The sequence below is a fragment of the Tiliqua scincoides genome, chromosome 4 (assembly GCF_035046505.1).
Source record: "Tiliqua scincoides isolate rTilSci1 chromosome 4, rTilSci1.hap2, whole genome shotgun sequence".
Classification (NCBI taxonomy): Eukaryota; Metazoa; Chordata; class Lepidosauria; order Squamata; family Scincidae; genus Tiliqua; species Tiliqua scincoides.
The window spans coordinates 116,805,077-116,811,076 of NC_089824.1; positions in this window are offsets into that span (position 1 = coordinate 116,805,077).

The following is a 6,000-nucleotide window of genomic DNA, read 5'->3' on the forward strand; positions in this document are numbered from 1 at the left end:
AGTGTGGGTTCCCTGGACCCCTGTTAAGCCAGACTTGGCCCAAACCTGAGCCCTCTGAAGGCAACTGCAGCTGTTATCCAGTTACCTCCAGATGGCCAATTCAGCCAAAAAACACAACTTTCTCTTTTCCTCGGGGAAACTGACTTTTTTGCCCTTATAAGGCATTCTGAGGCCCAGGGAAGCCCCTGGAGGGTTTTTCCCAGATCTCAGATGCCTTATAGGGGCAAAAAAGTCACTTTCTTGTTTCCTGAAAGAAACCAAAAGTTGTGGGTTTTTTTTTTTTTTTTTTTTTTGCCAAAATGGCCATTACGAAGGCCACAGAGATCACAGGTAGATGCGTGCAGCCATTGCAGGCTTCCGAAAACCCTCTGGAGGTGACGATCACAGCTCTGGTCACTTCCGTAGGGCTTAAAGGGGCAAAAACCACACATTTCATTATCCAGTGTTTTTGGTAACCGGGGGGGGGGGGTCTGATAATGGATCCCCCATGGATTCTGAGGCCCCACCTGTAATCTAAAGTGCAATCCTAGGCATGTCTACTCAGAAGTAAGCCCTGTTGAGTTGAATGGGATTTACAATCTGCTTTGGACCAGCTTATGACGAAAGACTACTATAGGCACTCAGACACCCTCACACGCACACAAACAATCTGCCTGGACCTGCTGTAGTGCATAGCAGTGATTTTGTCTGTGTAATGTACTCTTAGTTTAAAGCTCCTTCAGCAGCCCAAGAGTTGACAGCAAACTCTGCTCACAGTTATTCAAGAAATGCTAGGAATTTTGTAATGGAATTCCGTGGATGTTTCCCTGTTGGCCCCAGCAGTAGAGGGCCTAAAGAGGGCTGGATTGAAAAGAACAAATCAAATGGGATGCAAAGGACCAAAGTCATGGATGATTTATTTATTTATTTATTTGATTTATAGTCCGCTTTTCTCCCCGAAGGGCACCCAAGGCAGCTAACAATCAGGTTAAAAATACAAAACAACAGATAAAGATTAAAAATACAAAACAGTTAAAAACAATTAAAACAAGATAAAATACATGGATAAAATACATAGCACACAGTAAAAGACAAATTTATAACAACAGCCCTTATGGTGCCTCAAAGGCTTTCCAGAATAAAAAAAGTCTTCAGGCCCCGCTGGAACGCTAATAATGAGGAAACAGCTCTCAATTCAAAGGGGAGGGAATTCCATAGTGTAGGTGCCACCACCAACAAGGCCCTGTTTCTAGCCGCCATTCCCTTCACCACTCTCAATGACGACACAACCAACAGGGCCCCTTCTGATGACCTTAGAAAACGGACCAGATTATACAGAAGAAGGCAGTCTCTCAAATACGCTGGTCCCAAGCTGTTTAGGGCTTTAGAGGTCATAACCAGCACCTTGAATTCAGCCCGGAAATGAATGGGCAGCCAGTGCAGCCGCCGGAGTAGCGGCGTGACAGAGTCAAACCGCCGACCCCCAGCAACTACACGAGCTGCCACATTCTGCACTAGATGTAGCTTCCGGACCATCTTCAGGGGCAGCCCCACACAGAGCGCATTACATTAATCTAATCTTGATGTCACTATGGCATGGACCACCATTGCCAGATCCGCCTGAGACAGGTACGGCCGCAGCTGGCGCACCAGCCGAAGCTGGGCAAAGGCATCCCTGGCCACAGCTGACACCTGGACATCCAGGAGGAGCTGCGAGTCCAGGAGAACCCCCAAGCTGCAAACCTGCTCTTTCAGGGGGAGTGCAACCCCATTCAGAGCAGGGCGATAGTCCAGCACCCGCATCGTGGATTTCTGCACCAGGAGGACCTCTGTCTTATCCAGATTTAATCTCAGCTTGTTTGCCCTCATCCAGATCCCAACTGCCTCCAGGCAACGCTCCAGGACAGAGACAGCCACCCTGGAGTCAGGGTGGGGAGGGGGGGAGGAGAGGAGGAAAGATCCTGCAGGTAGGACATGTGGCCTGGGCAAGGCCAAGTGTGACTGTACTTCCCTGCATGGCTGACACCTCAGCCACTGTCTCGCCGCATGTGCCTCGCCTAGCTTGCTCACTGGAACTGAGCAGCAGGGTGTGGCTCTTGACTGAGCTGCCACAGTGCCAGAGGGGGTGGAATTTGACTGGAACCTAAGCCTGAGGAAAAAGGCACCTGAGGCTGTTTAAACCAAAGCAGTAACTAAGTTCTCATGAAAAGTATTTTTAGCCATAGGCCTATTTGCAGTGAGCTCCTACCTGCCTGTTCAGTGAGACAATGAGAATCAATATAGTTTTCAGTACTTGGAGCTCCTTCACATGTGATGCATTTCCTACATAGAGGCACTTCCAGTTGGGGAGTCCAATGGAAACTTGCAAATACTTTTTGAGTGTTCAGAATTCTTGGTAATCCTTAGAATTGTCCTGTAAAGTAGGTTATGCCCATATTAGAGGTGAAGGAGAGCAGCATTGAGACTTGGGGGGTGGGTGGGTGTTTGCATGTCATGTGCAATTTATCGTGTTAACATAGGTGGGAAGATATCATTAGCCACAGTTCCCTAGTGTATGCGCATCGTGTGGCATATCTTATCCAGGTCAGAATAAAAGCTATATCTAATGCTTTGATAGAATGAACAGAACTGGCCCTCAGTGAAAACCCCTTTGCTAAAATGTTAGGCTTGAATATGAGGGGAAAAAACAATTGCTGGGCTATTCAACGTTTATCGAGTTGCCAATGTTGACAACTAACCTGGTTTTACCAGTTAGGATGCTGCTTTCTAAGCACTGGTGATCAGGGCCTTAAAGAGGCAGTGGGTACATCATACCTGGGCCCAGGGTCAAAAAGGAGGCCCAGGAGCCAAAGGGGCCATGATTAATATTTATCTGAATTGTTATGTTTAATTACAGCAATTTGTTGTTTTCATTTGTATTGTTAGTTGCTTGGGGGGGGGTGTTAAATGAACTGTGTTCGTAAACTTTTATCTGCTTATATAAAGAGAAATATTTGTACTTCATTTTTTTAAAAAAAGATAAAAGCTAACAGCTGCTGCCAGGACCTGACTGATGAGGTACACATAGGTAAGATATGCGTAACTGATGAGTAAAAAAGGGGGGGGTATATCTTCAGACATTACTTGATGGTTAAGCTATGCTTTAAATACACAGACATTCTATTGTTTCTGTTATTTACACCACATGCCCAAGATCACCCTCTTGGCATTATCACATCCCCTGATCTCATACTTGCAATGATAATTATGAATACAAATTAGAATTACCCATAGAAAGGAGGGATATCTACTCTCATCCCAAAATAAATTCCTCTTTAGGGGAAAGTGATCCATATTAACTTTTCATATGAGGTGGTGGACCTTGTCCTGTGCCTGCTGGCGTGCATCTGGCCCCTCAGATGATGCAAAGGGATTTAAAGATGCTGCAGGATAAGAACAAATGGAAGATGTCCAAGATGAATGCAAAGAGCAGCACTCCAGCTCCACTGCCTGCTTGCCTGCTTCATCATGGCTGGGGAGGCAAGGAGAAGGTGGAATGACCATGTCTGGATTGCACATGGAAGGGGGGGGGTAACCAGAACAAGATCATGATGATGCTCTGCTTCATTTTTCTCCAGCACTCCTGTTGTGATTGCTGGTGGGAGTAGGGGGTTGCTGTTACCCTGATTCTACTTTCGTTTGAGCAAGAAGAGGATTGGAATGCAGGCTGAAGAGATTGGGAGGGTGGTGGCTGGTGGAGGGGGCACCTCTCATTCATTCACCATCCTCTACAGCAGTGGTTCTCACACATTTAGCACCAGAACCCACTTTTTCAGATTGAGAATCTGTCAGGACTCACCGGAAGTGGTGTCATGGCCAGAAGTGACATCATCAAGCAGGAAATTTTTTAGAAATCCTAGGCTGCAATCCTACCCACACTTGCCATTGGCAACCTTCAGTCTCGAAAGACTATGGTATCGCGCTCTGAAAGGTGGTTCTGGCACAGCGTCTAGTGTGGCTGAAAAGGCCAATCCGGGAGTGACAATCCCTTCCACACCGGGAGCAAGTGCAGTCTGTCCCTGGTCTGTCTCCCTGGCTATGGGCCTTCCTTCTTTGCCTCTTAGCCTCAGACCCACACTTACCCAGGAGTAAGTCCCACTTACTATCATTGTTAAAAGAATATACGTAGTAGCTTGTTCAAAGTACAGGTCTGTAACATTTCCCCAAATGCAGTCACATACCAGTCTAATATATTAAAAATAAAATATTGAAATGAATGGGGACCCACCTGAAATTGCCTCGCGACCCCACAGTTTGAGAAACACTGCTCTACAGCACGGGTGTCAAACATAAGGCCTGGGGGCCAGATGTTGCCCCCGGAAGCTTTTTATCCGGCCCTCAGGCTCTCAGCTGCTGAGGTGTTACTGCTGTTACAGCAACCAACATGAAAATTGGGCTTTCCCAAATCTTGAAATATGATCACGATTTGCGTATTTTCTCTTCCGTCATGTGCAGTTAATGAGTTTCTATATGAGAACAGGGTCTGATTTCTGGCCATCAGCTGCTTAATGATGTCACTTTCTGCTTAATGACATCAGTTCCGGCCCTCAGCTGGAGCCCTAAATGCTAACTTCGGCCCTCTGTATGAAACGAGTTTGACACCCCTGCTCTACAGCCTGCCACTCTCTAAATGGCTGCTTCAGTTCACTGGCTGGGCCAACCCTGCCCTTTGTCACTGCAGCTTCAACTTTCTACTTCCCGGTCATACAGTTGACCAGAGACAAAAGCATCTGGCAAAGTTAACCAGTACCTAAAAACAGAAACCTTGTGTGGCTTGGGCAAAAGAAACACCTCAAAAACGAAGTGATCTCACCCGCAGATATCCTAGCAATGCCCTTTATGATCCCCCTGACAATGAGCAACTACAGAATGTTACTCTGTCTGAATCAGCTTTGGTAGCTTAAGGCTGAGGAAGCTGTCAGACAACTCAAGAGATTATGGGAAACATCTGAGCATTCATTCCAAACTCTAATTTTAGGTAATCAGCAGGATTTAGCTCACCTTCAGGGCATATCACCTTTGGGAAGAATCTGCACTCACATTATCGGGCGCAGTCAACATGGTATATAGTGTTGCTGGCTTGCCCCAAATGATGCTCTTTTACCTTGTGGATGTGTCAGAAAGATACCCAGATGAGAACAATTGCTTTCAGGAAAGAGCGTTTGTCAAATAAACGCTGTTATCAACACTGTTGTCGCTGTTGTCAAAAAAGTTGTGTCAAATAAAGGTGACAAAGGGAGAAGTTCTGAAGCAAACTGACAAATTAACTGGTTGGCAGAGCCAGATGGCATTAAGCCAAGGGTTTTTAAAAGAACTCAAATGGGAAATTGCTGAACCTTTCACAAGAATATATCACTTAAGATCAGTTGGTAGCATTAGGAGTAGCATGTCCTGGTGCTGGTGGCCAAAGCACTTCTGAGTTCTTATCTTTGGGAGCTAGCCAATGTAACATGAGTGTCTAAAGAGGAACTCAGAAAGCACCTGAGAAATTAAAGACCTGTCAAGCCTAACTTCTGTCCCAGCTAAAATGGCAGGAAGCATTATTGTAAACACTTGCATTGTTCAACTCAAAACACAGACAAGGCTTACCAAGTCTCAAAAGGACAGGCAAAGAGAAGTTCTACAACTTCATAAACATTTTAGTATTTATTGAGAGTGTAGCAAGTATGTAGGCTGAGGAAAGGAAATCTTGTAGGCATTAGATCAGGGCTAGCCTTAGGAGCTGCAGAACCCCCTCTACTAATTTTTTTAACTCTTAGCTTGAATGGAGCCAGACCAAGAAAAAAAAACATCTGTTGCTTCTGTGCAGGTGGATAGGACTCCAGTATCAGCACTCCCCGACTCTCACCCATCACCACCCTGTCTGAAGCAGCCTGCTCCAGAGCGAGACAGGGGAGAAGATGGTGCTGGGAGCTGCAAGGGCAGATGAGCCACCTGCCTGGCACCAATTTTGGGCCAATTGGAAGCAGTGGTGGGTAGGAG